Source organism: Pleurodeles waltl, chromosome 10 (assembly GCF_031143425.1).
Source record: "Pleurodeles waltl isolate 20211129_DDA chromosome 10, aPleWal1.hap1.20221129, whole genome shotgun sequence".
Taxonomy (NCBI): Eukaryota; Metazoa; Chordata; class Amphibia; order Caudata; family Salamandridae; genus Pleurodeles; species Pleurodeles waltl.
In genome coordinates, this window is record NC_090449.1 from 785,366,945 (window position 1) to 785,381,301 (window position 14,357).

The window sequence follows — 14,357 nt, forward strand, 5'->3', positions numbered from 1 at the left end:
CATCTAATTCCTATAAAATTATTCTTATTTAAACTATATTTTCCGCAATTCCTCTAAGAACATGCTGCTTTTCCTGTTGGTATCTGGCTGTTGTGAGTGCTCAGTTGACTGGTTTATCTGTCTTCAACTTATGCAGGTACTTTCTTCTGGTTCCGCCACTTGCTGATACACTGCGCAGATATAATTATACATATAGGTGCAAATATTAAAAATTAAAATTCCCTCCCCTTTCTGTGAAGATCTTCAGAGTAAGGCTGTTGGTGGACCAGGCCTTGACTTACGGGCTGTACAATGCACCACACATGCAAAGTTGGAAAAATGAGGAGAAATTAAACCATTTCTCCTTGTTATGACTGCTTTGAGGAGTTTTAAGATTATGGGGCAATTTATGCTCTATCAATGTTTTTATAGATAAGGATTTGCATCAAAATCTATGGGTGGTTCCATTGGAACATCCATGCACCACCCATGGAAAGCCCACTTGACGCAAAGTAGGGTAAAGCATTGTATAGCACAACTTTGAAGTACTTTGGGATACTATCCAATGCAAATCAGAATTTGCATTAGATAGTATATTCCACACTAACACAAAAGTGACACAAACACAGTGCAAAGTGTTGGTAAACCTGGGGTGGAGTGTCAGTATGTGTGAGTATGAATGAGATTAAGAGTGAATGCAAGTGAGTGTGAATGAATATGAATGTAAGAGGATATGAGAGAGTGTGAGTGTGATATTAGAGTCATGTGAGATGCCATCCTGAAAAAAAATCAGGTCTAGTCATATGGTGTCACTTCCTGTGATGTCACTATGGTCAAATGGTGTGCGATGTCACTTCCGCTACCCAAAGTATTTTGGTGATTCGATGCCTATGGAGAAAGATCCGGGAAAAGACTCAAAGGGGCAAAAGGAGGGAAGAAAAGATGGTTAAATCTCACAAAGTGAGAAAACAGGAACCTGCAAGAATGTGACAAAGAGACTGGGAGTTTCTGCTAGCAGATTGATGTGGATTCAGGACTAGCATTTGTCACGCTGATGTTTAATAGCACCGGCTGTGGGGATATGAGCAGAGCTTTGGGCACCAGTACTCATTCTTTTACAAATATAGCACTGAATGTCGTCAAAATAAACTCACTGTGATATTTCCAGTTGTTACAGGCAGAGTGAAGATGTTACAGCATTATGACTTTTCTCTGTTTCTCCAAATAGATTTAGCTTCTTTGGAAACAGAAAGGGGAATTGTGTTCTTGTTGCACTGATGCCTACTGATTCTGACTTCTATTCATAATTTAATATAAACGCCAAGTATAGGGGTAAATATATCATATGTAATTTCGTGTACCGCTTACGCCATTAAACTGATCATGTAGGGCGAAACTTTTCAAGTAGCAAGTATTCTTGCAGGCTAGTACGGTGGCTACCTGCTGTATCAATTGCGCAAGCAAAGTTTACAGTTTAAGTTTCGGAATTTGGGTGGATGTAAAAACACCTTTTTTATCTGGCTACAATTTTGTTATTTAGCGAAAGTAAGTTTTAGGTACATTTTAGCGACGGTTTTAGAACGTTTCAGTAACTTTATCACATAAATTTTATTGTGTTTACAGTGAAATATCCTATCAACTATTGTTTCTTCCCTACAAACGTTCTCTTTCCTTCCTCTACAGCAGTGGTTCCCAACCTGTGGTCTGGGGACCCCTGCGGGTCCACAAAGTCTCCTCAGGGGGTCCACAACTGCTTAGAAAATTAAATATCATTAATAGATCATAAAGTTTATATAAATAAAATGGCTAAATATACAACTGAAAATGTTAAAATGTACTGTAAATGTCAAGGAATTTGAAACAGAAGGTTAAAATTAAATTAGTATCCACAGATTGATTTGTGGAGCAGTGCAGGTACATCAAATAGAATATAGTATGGACCATGTGTGGTTTCAATTGAATTTACAAAAGCTCCAACCTTCCTATTAACATTTTTTATTTTGTATTTATATTTGTTTGCAAATTCAATCAAATATGTGATCATTTGTGTATGTGTTTGATGAATGCCTGTTTCTGTATTTTTTGTGTATTGTTCTGCATTTCAAATCATCAACAGTGTTTTGGGTGGGGACACAGGCTTCCAGTACTAACTCAGTGGGGGGTCTCAGGATTCCATTAATGATTCAGTGGGGTCTCCGGTTCCAGTAATGATAAAGTGGGGGTCCACAGTAGTCAAAAATTTGGGAATCACTGCTCTATACTTCTCCCTTGTGGTAGTTGATCATTTTAGTTTTTGATAAAGGAAGGCAAGCATGACTTATCCTTTCTTTGTGTGTATCATCCTTCCCATTATTAAGGAAAATCTAGTAAGTTGAAAGTTCTTTGTAAGATTTTTCTGTTGATGGTCTAATGGTTGACATGCACCTATAGAGCGCCAGTGATTCTTTTTTTGCCTCATTTTGGGTTTATTGTCTATTTGTTTGTTACAGAGGGACCTGAGAAATGGGGATTCAGACCTAAAGCAAGCCCATGGGAGGAGTAGGGGACAACAGGGCTTGGTATAATGTAGTTCCATATAATATTTTGTAATACTAGACTGGGAAGTTGAAGTCCTAGAGATATATTTCTTCATGTTTGTCCCGAAGTACTATTATTGTCCTTTGATAGATTACTGTATGTGGGCTGATGTACCAAATAAAGATGTTTTTCTTAATTTTAATAATTTTTTCACATCCTCACTGCTGCTGTCCTTGGGGTTTTAGATACCCGTGGACAAATCTAGAGTTCATGCCAGAACTGGAGTATTTTGGGTATTTGGTGCAATCATTACCCTGTATGTGTTTGTGGGTCAGGGTGGGGCTTCAGTGCGTATAACAATTTTCAACACATAAAAGATGATGGGAGGAATGCTTGTAATCAGTCTAACCACAGGCAATCACTTGGGGTAACATTCAACCCCTTGCCACTTAGGGTATTACATCAAACACACAAAAGGTGATGGCGGAATCAGTTTGGGCTCAGTCCATCCAGAACTTCCAGACCAGGTCCTCCATGAACAGGAATACAAGCAAACCAAGACCAGTTTTGTCCAGCTTGGGGCTCATCAGTTGGGAGTAAATTGGCTCCAGTGGCACAGTGATCAAGGAACCAACATCTAGGCATCCCCTTGCCACTTAGGACATTACATCTAGCACACAAACAAGACTAGAAATGCCCATCTCATACCTCCCTTTTCCTGCAATTTTTCCTTACACCAACCCTCATACCATTATGAACACCTTCTATTATTATATTCACAGCCCAACCTAAACCTGACTTTGGGCCTGATTTAGAACTTGGCAGATAGGTTACTCCATCACAACAGTGATGGATAACTCGTCTGCCCGAATTATAAATACCATTCTATTTTAGGGGATTTAGATTTCGGCGAGCGGGCTATCCGTCATCGCTGTGAAGGAGTAATCCGTCCGCCAAGTATTAAATCAGGCCCTTAATCTTTCTTACCGCCATTCTTCATTTTGCCCTACCATGTCCCTCCCATCAACACTCATCCATAACCCAGCCATAATCATATAGCACCTTATACCAATCTTACTACAATCCAGCCTGTGCCCTACAGTAAGTATACCTAACCCTAATCCTGGAATAAAATTAAACAACCCAAACTGTGTAGGTTTTAGACCTAAATGAGATGTAAAGAAGTATCTAATAGGATAATAAAAAAGGATAGAGGGGTGTTGGATGAATAAATAAAGTGTGTAATACCGTGCCGTTTTTACAGTTTTTGTCAAAGAGGGACAAGAAACTCCAGGAGCAATACTGCAGACCATACAGCAGTATGTGCACCTCAACGACATACAGACAATTGCTGTGGTGCTCTGCTGATAAAGGAGTAAGGGAGACAGGTGGTGCAAAATCAATGATTGACCAGTACTGCACAACCGTTTGGCTGGATTGTAGGTCGTTGCTTTGCAGGCCATTACTTCAGGAGGTGTTGCATCACAGTCATTACATTAGGAGCAACTTTACTTTGCTGATTATTACATCTGGAATACTCTACTTTGTAAGCAAGGATGTAAGTGTCTCTTATCTATCTATCTATCTATCTATCTATCTATCTATCTATCTATCTATCTATCTATCTATCTAATTTATTTTTATTTCTCAAAAACCTTCCTCATCAAAACTGTACAACATTCTAAAATGTGGAGTGAGACATGTACTTCCAACATCAGCAGACATCCAACAGTTAACTTCTTAGTAATCAACTGCAGCTTCAAACGGTATGCTATGAACAACAACTAGAGCGCTGACATTCTGGATTATTCTCAAAACTGTGGCAAACCTGAAGTTTCCCATTAATATTATGGCTAGTACTCTTGAAAGCTAAAATGAAGATATATTTTGTATGAGTTCTCAAATAGATTGCTCGCCCATTTTAATAAAACGTTAATTGAACACCAGAAGCAGCCTGTCAGTTATCTCACTAGGGATCAACTGCAGCTTTACCACAAAGTCCTTGCTACTCCTGTAGAGTACCCACCCCTGAGCCCTAAAATCTCATGACTACTTCTATACACCACCTATCACTGAGACATAACAACTCCTTACTACCCTTATGAACTACCCATTCCAGGGCCCTAAAACCTCCTTACTAGTCCTATGCACTACCCATTCATTAGCCTTATAGACAACTTACTACCCCTACATACTCCCATCCCTAAACCCTAAAAACTCCCTACTGCAGATCCATTACCCATCTCTGAACCCTACAAACTCATTACTACCTCTATAAACATTTCAAAAATAAAGCCACACACTATATAGTCAAATCAATCTAAAAGAAATGCAGTACTTATTACTTATTCATTATTAAATCGAACTTAAATTAACAAAATTCAAATAAATTACATAACAATTACTTATTTTTCATTTTAAATTATAGCAAACACTTTCAATTTTTAAGTGACATAGGCGTAACAAAGTATGAGTCAGATTTACTAAAAAGTGGTGCAACGCAGTGCTGCGCTAAAATTGGCTGCACTGCGCTGTGTCACTTTAGAAAATCAGGGATGCACTGTATTTATTAGAATGCAGCGCAACCCTTCGTTTCCCCCTGTGCTGGCGCTAAATTGAGCTGCCTAGCGCCAATGCAGGCATCCTTGCACCATCATGCAAATATGTCAGTGTTGAGGGATTTAATTGTTTGAGTGCGGGAAGGTGTCCTTTCCTGTACATATACAATCACTAATGGTGATTTGGCAGTTCTGTGTGTGCTGCAGAATGCAGCACCCACAGAAGTGCAAAAGCGTCATTTTGAAAGATTGTTTATGCGCAGGAAGGGACACCTTCCTGCGCATAAACAATAATTTCTGGCATTTTGCTCTTTCTATGCATGCTGCAGAATGCACCACACATAGAAAAAACTAAAAACAAGGAGGAATAAAAGTATTCCTCCTCGTTGTGCCTTGCGTTGGATTTTAGAGCTGCCTCAGGTTTAGGAAAACACACAAATTTGGGGCAGTGTCAAAATGCAATGGGTGTTGCTGGAGCAGACTTACAGCAACACCTATTGCACGCCCCTTCCACACAAAGTGCTGCATGTGAAGGGTCCATATTGACAAGGTGCCATTAGGCCACAAAATGTGGCTTAACGCCACCTTGTAAATACGGCACAGGGCATAGCACCACCGGATCGTCATGTAAAGTGACGCTCCGGTGGCGCTAGGGGCTTATAAATATGCCCCTATGTGTTTTAGCGTTTACATGTGCAAGCACACAAACACACACGCACACACACACACACACACACACAGTCATATATATGCTATTAAATTTGTCACGTAAAACAATTCAAAACTAACTTATCTGCAAAATAAAGTATACAAAGTCAAGGATTTTTTGTTTGTTGTAACAAATAGGTTTTGCTGCTGTACCCCCTACCCTACAGGAGAGGTCAGGTAGGAGAGACCAGTGACAACAGGTCGGAGAGATGGGAGGGCTTCTAAGAACACGTGACCCGAAATAGGAAATCTAAACACTAGCTATGAGCAGTAAGAGGATTTAGGAAGGCAACATTCACCAGAGAAGGACCAGAAGATGGAACTGGCCTGTGAAACTAGTGCAGTCAATCAAAGATTGTTCACTTCAGTGGTAGTGAAAACAGGATGAGATTAATAGTCCTGTTCAGCTCATGTGGGGTTTTCAAAGGTACTGCCTGAGGTTATCTCAATAAGGTGAATCAGCGAATTGATTCTTCACTTAGGTTATGGAAAGCAAATTCAGCTGGCTGTTTAGCCTATCACTGACGAGTTCCAGCTTCAGGATAGCCATAGACAAGACTTCTGAGAAGGGAACGATAAGGGTGAGATTACATGTCCTTCTCCTGGTCTGATCTACCTTACCAATGCTTACACTACATTTGAACCATGAACCATTACATCTGCTAATGGTAGAAATAAATTACATCAGAGTAAACCTCACAATGAAAGGAAGAGATGTGCAGGGGAATATAGTGAAGGTTGAGAGAGAGCCTCATACTTTTTAGGGCTCACATTTTTGTTCATTGTGAAAATTTTCAGTCTCTCCACATTATGCAGAAACATACACTGGATCTAGGATGGGATAAATATGTTATTGCAAGCTGACTGAGGTCTGACTACTGTTCCATCAATGGCTCAGGATTTTCTGAAAAGTATGATTGGTAATCTAAGAACTCCTGGGATCTCTCTTCAATTTTCAAAGTTGACCATTTATCCTGTTGAGTTTTCTGTAAGCTTGATCTAAGTTCCACAAATACCTAAATACCTGCCCAAAAATGAATGGCTTATACTGGTGATATTTTTCCTATACCAGAGTTGGAAAGTTTATTCACTGTCATCTTGATACAAGTCTCTGCCTGGTGTTACTCTGCTTACCCATTCCATGGGTGAAGTGTGGGTGTTCCCACGCATCCACCCATACATTTTGGTACATCCCAAGATTTACTATGAGTGCTGTGCGTCAAAATGCCATACCTTCTCTGGGAAGGCATAACAAGAAGAAATATGTTTAGTTCTCCTTGTTGTTGTCTCTTTTTATTTGTGCTGCATTCTGCATCAAAGATAGAAAGAGGAAAAGGGCTCTGCGGATTGTTTCCGTGCATGAAGGTGTCCCTTTCTGCACTAAAACCATCCTGCCTACAATGCAGACAACCTTTCACCATACGACAAAGGTGCATGCATTGGCACAAGGCAGCATATTGTGCACCAGTGCAAGAAGAGGACCAGAAGGTCTCATATAATGTTAAATAGGGCACATTTCTGCCTTGTCTTGCTGCGTTGCATTGCATGAAAGTTTGATAAATCTGAGCTAAAGGCACTACACATAGTGGAAGGGATTAAGACTCAACATCAAGGTAGGCATGAAAATAAACCAAGTCTTATATTATGAGTTCCCTGTCTTTTGTGTATTTTGGTGTAGGGGTGCTAAGGGCTAGAATCAACGATTATGGCCAGTTTCCCTGAGCCACAATACAGGGACTAAGAGCTATTGAAGAATGAAAACTAAGACATAAACCCAGGAATACTAATTCCAATTCTGTGTTTTCCACATTCTATCCCAAATCTGAATTCATTTTCCACTATTTGGCACATAATGCAGGAGGAAGGTGGCAGGGAAAAGTGCCAGGGCATAGAGGAGATCCAGAAATAGAGGAGAGGCAAGCAGGAGCAATCGCTGTTACCTCATGAAGCAGAAGAGGGTGCAGCAGGTGCCGTAAACCTCAGCAACTCTTTTGTCACTTCTGGACCCGGGGTTTTCAGGCCTGAGATTATCACTCTGGTATTTGTGTGCCCTGTATGCCCGGGCCCAGAGACACTAAAATAATTGTAATTGCCATGAGCAGTATCCACACCGAAGACACCTCTCCTGACAACTTGTAACTACATCCATAGGGTTCAAGTTAAGGTCTCATTTATCTAGGAGCAATTTATGAATATAGCAGAAAATGCTGACTTTTTCCACTCTGTTTTTGTATTTATCATAGATATACATATTGGCCATCATTTGTATACCTTTCTTTCTCTGGTTGAACTTGTTTTACATACAACTTCCCCAACACTTGAAAATGCAACAAAAAAGTGGAATAATCTTCCACACTACCTACTGTAAAATCATCCGCTTCTTCTAATCCGCAGTCTAATCAATTGAACTAAATGTGTGTAGATGCAGCTAGGGGATCACAGCAGTACAAGCAAGTGACACTGAAACACTTACCACATAAACCATACTCTTTCAACTACACTTATTAAATTGTAATGCACAAGCAACTTCAGATCCACATTCCCCTTCGCTCATCTACCCTGCTTTACATAGGAACGGTCACCTAGACAAGAAGAACTAATCTGGTCAGTTATTCACAATATGAGAGAGATTCTCACATGAATGTGACGAAAGGGGCCCTGAGTCTCCCATATCTCTCCGATATTCATTGGTTCTAGGCTTAAAGGATATATCCTGAGGTTTTACATTATGTCAGCTGTGGTACTCTAAGAATCTGGCAAAAATCTAAAACAGTATTTGAGAAGTTGCAAAGCACGTTTCTTAGCTGCTTCACACTATCAACAATGGCTGACCCATACTGTAAGGAAAGAGGTGAATTTATCCAAAGTTAATTTATCACACTGATTGATAATTATGAAATCAAGAATAAGTAAATACGACTGGCCACTTTCTGCAGCATTTTGCTGTCCGCACAGCAGTGAGCCGAGAAATTCTACTCATAAAGAGATAATAAACAAACTCACTGTTTAGTAGTACCCACTACAGCAAGCACCTGGAAAAACAGCCACACAATTCTGTAGGTCCAGGATCATACCTATCCTAAAGCCCCCTTCCTCTCTGATAACCTGCTAGTAGCTTATTGATCCTTTTCCTACATCCTACTCATGTTTCACCGTACCTATACTGCATCACTATGCAGGGATGGGTCTTATCCTCAAATCCTTACTATGGTGGTAACTATTTATCAAGATCGAGTTTTGTTTTGTCCTACTCTTTCCTTGCTCCTATTAACTGCACCCAAGTGGTGAGTATGTTAATTGAAACAGTGACCCTTTTAACTGGCAGAACTTCCTAAGACCTGGAACCTTTCAGAGCTAGTTGTTGGTGACTTACTTGCAATACTTGTGTCTACTTGTGAGGTGCTTGTCCAGCATCAGTAGAGCTGTGCACAGTCAGTCATGTTTCAGTATCGCCCCCAAAAGGCCATTTGGGCTGAAGTGCAATCAGTTGTGCATCAGTCTTGAATCAGAAAGTGGGATAGAAAAGGGACACACTCAATTGCTTAACATCCCTTGCACCCTCATATATCTGACTCACTACAGCGCAGCACTGTGGCATCACATGATGAAAATGAAATAAACATAGAAAGCACATAACATGCATGTTTGCAGAGCACATACTTAACCTGATGATCTCCTATTACAACTAACAGAGTGCCGACTTTTGTGGTTGCACAATTCTACTGTATCATTTTTATCAAGGTTGGAAAGGTGAAGGCTGGGTGGACGTCTGGGATTTGAACGTCTGATTATAGGGTCAAGCACAGAGCCACTGTATAAGTCTACTGAATAGAAGTATTCTGAGCTACCAAGCAAGGGGATACATTTTGAAAATGAAAACATCTATTCCCAAAATATGTATTTCACTCTATGTATTTTACTTTCAATACAAGAAAACAAGGATGATTAGACTGAAGATCTGATACAGCTAATTACTTTATTAAGTTATTCACCTTGAAGGTTAAGTGGCAATTTGATGATTTGATTTTTTAGGCTCAAAGTGTGTCAGCAAAGTTTTGAAACGTGGCCCTTCACAAAGAACCGACAAGGTTTTCTGACTGACCACACCTGAGTCAATGTGTTGCAGCTCACCCACACTCCTGCAGCCTGATGGTGGATCATCAGGCTGCAGGACATTGTTTTCACTGCTGTTATCAAAGGCTCCCGTTACCCCACTAAATAGCAGTGGAGAAGCACCACTACCCCATCATAAGTGTGTGACAAGCAGAAAACCTACTGCCATGTACCCCCACAATGAAGCCAGAATCCGTACACTGTCGGGGAAATTGTAAGTACACCGCTCAGCGTCACTCACCAGGATGTCGGAGTTATGGCTGGTGTTGACTGATGAGCGCCATTCTCATGTCTCATTGTGTCTGAGGAAAACTGACACAGACACATAGTTATATGTTGGATCTTTTTTCTTCATTTTTTAAACTTTGCCTGCTGTGCAACTATCCAAAGTGGGACAAATTTTGGAAAATATGTATAGTTTCAAAGAATGTTTCTTAGCCACTTCACACGTTCCTAGCAGTAGTAAGGGCATACTGCACAAACTATTGTAAGGCCAGACACATAACAAGTTTAATACTTGGATTAATCAATCATAACAATTTTTAAATTAATTACAATTAAAAATGGCATACTAGGTGGCGCATCAATCTCCAGGCTAAGGTGTTGTAGGATGTTTCCTTCTGATCTAATGACGTTTGCCAAATTGTGTCGGAATTGGTTCAAGGAGCAGGCAAAGACAGTTTGGAGGTCATTTTGACCTTGGCGGACGGCGGAGGCCGTCCGCCAAGGTACCGCCGCTGAATGACCGCACCGCGGTCAAAAGACCGCGGCGGCCATTCAGACATTTCCTCTGGGCCGGCGGGCGCTCTCCAAAAGAGCGCCCGCCGGCCCAGAGGAAATGCCCCTGCAATGAGGACGCCGGCTCAGAATTGAGCCGGCGCAGTTGCAGGGGTGCGACGGGTGCAGTTGCACCCGTCGCGTATTTCAGTGTCTGCTTAGCAGACACTGAAATACTTTGCGGGGCCCTCTTACGGGGGCCCCTGCAGTGCCCATGCCATGGGCATGGGCACTGCAGGGGCCCCCAGGGGCCCCGCGGCACCCCCTACCGCCATCCTGTTCCTGGCGGGAGACCCGCCAGGAACAGGATGGCGGTAGGGGGTGTCAGAATCCCCATGGCTGCGGAGCACGCTCTGCAGCCATGGAGGATTCACAAGGGCAGTGGTAAACCGGCGGGAGACCGCCGGTTTACCCTTTCTGGCCGCGGCTGAACCGCCGCAGTCAGAATGCCCTCGGGAGCACCGCCAGCCTGTTGGCGGTGCTCCCGTGGTCGGTGACCCTGGCGGTCACCGGCCGCCAGGGTCAGAATGACCCCCTTTGTGTCATAAGAACTTGTTCACTTGCCCCACTGGACACGACTCTCTATTGGAGAGTAACCCTTCTCATGCCTACTGTAGGAAATTGGCACTGTATATACTATCTCAAAGAGAGAGATAGTGTGCACAGAGTCCAAGGGTTCTGCTTAGAAGTTGATAGTGGCAACATTAGACAATACTAATGCTTATTTTGTGGTAGTGTGGTCGAGCAGTAGGCTTATCAGAGGGTAGTGTTAAGCATTTGTTGTACACACACAGTAAATAAATGAGGAACACACACTCAAAGACTTAACTCCAGGCCAATAGTTTTTATATAGAAAAATATTTTTTCTTTATTTATTTTAGAACCACAAGATTCAAGATTTGAGGTAAGTACATAAAATGCAAGGTAATTCACATAGGTAAGTATAGAACTTTGATTTAAAACAGTAGTAAACTTAGTTTAGGTTAAAATGGCAATAAGCTATTTTAAAAGTGGACACTGCAAAAACCAATAGTTCCTGGGGGAGATAAGTTTGGTTAGGTTTTTCAGGTAAGTAAAGCACTTACATAGTCAGTCTCCTGGGCATAGGCAACACACCGTTAGGGGTTCAAGGCAACCCCCAAATCACTGCACCACCAACACAGGGCCAGTCAGGTGCAGAGGTCAAAGGAGGGTCCAAAACACATAGGTGCCTATGGAGAACAAGGGTGCTCCGGTTCCAGTATGCTAGCAGGTAAGTACCTGCGTCCTCGGACAGCAGACCAGGGGGGTTTTGTAGAGCACTGGGGGGACACAAACAGGCACACAAATCACACCCTCAGCGGCACAGGGGTGTCCGGGTGCAGTGTGCAAAGTAGGCGTCGTATTTGCTATTGAAAGCAATGGAGGGACCGGGGGTCACTTAGGCAATGCAGGCAGGGCAAAGGGGGGCTTCTCGGGCCAGCAACCGACTGAGCTAGGAAGAGGGCTGCCTGCTGGTCACTTCTGCACTGGTGGGTGGTTCCTCTCGGTCCTGGGGGCTGCAGGTGCAGTGCTTGGTCCAGGCATCGGGTTCCTTGTTGCCTTTGGATCCTCTCTGCAGGCGTAACTGTGGAGGTGCAGGGGGGTCGACTCAGGTTACTCACGTTGTCATAGTCACCTGGGAGTCCTCTCTGCGGTGTTAGTTCTCCGGAGCTCGAGCCGGGGGCATCAGGTGCAGAGTGAGAAAACTCACGCTTTCGGCGGGAAGAGAGACTTCTTTGGAAGTTGCTAAAAAGTTGTAAAGTTGTTGCTGTTTTTGAACAGTGCCGCTGTTCTCAGGAGTTTCTTGGTCCTTCAGGTTCAGGGCGGTCCTCTGAGTCCTCAGAGGTCGCTGGTCCCTATCGGATGCATTGCTGGGCAGGTTCATTGAGTCTGGAGACAGGCCGGTAGGGCTGGGGCCAAGTCAGTTGTCATCTTCATCGTCTCTGCTGGGAATTCAGGTCAGCAGTCCTTCTTCTTTCTTCATGTTCCAGGAATGTTATTTCCTGGGTTCAGGGTCACTCCTAAATACTAAATTTAGGGGTGTGTTTAGGTCTGGGGGCAATAGCCAATGGCTACTGTCCTGGAGGGTGGCTACACCATCTTTGTGCCTCCTCGTTGAGGGGAGGGGGCACATCCCTATTCCTATTGGGGGAATCCTCCAATCTCAAGATGGAGGATTTCTAAAGGCAGGAGTCACCTCAGCTCAGGACACCTTAGGGGCTGTCCAGACTGGTGGGTGGCTCCTCCTTGTTTTCCTCATTATCTCCTCCAGCCTTGCTGCCAAACGTGGGGGCAGTGGCCGGAGAGGTGGGCATCTCCACTAGCTGGGATGCCCTAGGGTGCTGTAACAAAAGACATGAGCCTTTGAGGCTCACCGCCAGGTGTTATAGTTCCTGCAGGGGGAGGTGAGAAGCACCTCCACCAAGTACAGGCTTTGTTCCTGGCCACAGAGTGACAAAGGCACTCACCCCATGTGGCCAGAAACTTGTCTGATTGTGGCAGGCTAGCAGAGACTGGTCAGCCTAGCACTAGGAGTCGGACTGGTATTCAGGGGGCATCTCTAAGATGCCCTCTGGGTGTATTTTACAAAAAATCCCATACTGGCATGGCATCAGTGTGAATTTATTGTGCTGCGAAGTTTGATACCAAACTTCCCAGATTTCAGTGTAGCCATTATGGAACTGTGGAGTTCGTGTTTGACAGACTCTCAGACCATATACTCTTTATGGCTACTCTGCACTTACAATGTCTAAGGTTTTGCTTAGACACTGTAGGGGCATAGTGCTCATGCACATATGCCCTCACCTGTGGTATAGTGCACCCTGCCTTAGGGCTGTAAGGCCTGCCAGATGGATGACTTACCTATGCCACAGGCAGTGAGAGGTAGGCATGGCACTCTGAGGGGAGTGTCATGTCGACTTAGTCATTTTCACCCCACCAGCACATACAAGCTGTGAGGCAGTGTGCATGTGCTGTGTGAGGGTTCCCAGTGTGGCTTAAGACATGCTGCAGCCCTTAGAGACCTTTCCTGGCAACAGGGCCCTTAGTACCAGGGGTACTATTTACAAGGGACTTAGCTGTGCAATTATGGGAACAAAGGTACAGTTTACGGAAAGAACACTGGTGCTGGGGCCTGGTTAGCAGGGTCCCAGCACACTTTCAATCGTAACTGGCATCAACAAAAGGCAAAAAGTCAGGGGGTAACCATGCCAAGGAAAGCATTTCCGTACACCTACCACTTGTCACTAACCAATGGAGGGGGGTTACATGCAAAAATAATTCGTTTTGCAAGGTCCTGTGAGAAGATGTTCCAGAGATTGGGGAGGTTGTAAGCCTCTCCCCAGCCTTAACGTGTCATGTATCAAATACAAATACAATAAAAAAGTAAGTAAAAATGAAAATCTTAAAATTAAGAAGTATACTAATATAGAGCAAAATGATCTGCTGGTATTAGAAGCAGTGACACACTGATGCACAAAGGCTCCTTCAAACAACACAGTGGTGCGTGGAGCTCACCATTATCTTGCATGTTTTTTTAATGAGACTACATGCATCATGGGCATTGTTTTCCGCAAAATGCATAACTGGCATAATTCTAGTGAGAATTATGCATAGTTCCCTTGAAAAATATTACTCATCTGGTGTTGACATATGGTATCAAGCTGCATAGCTGAAATTAAATCA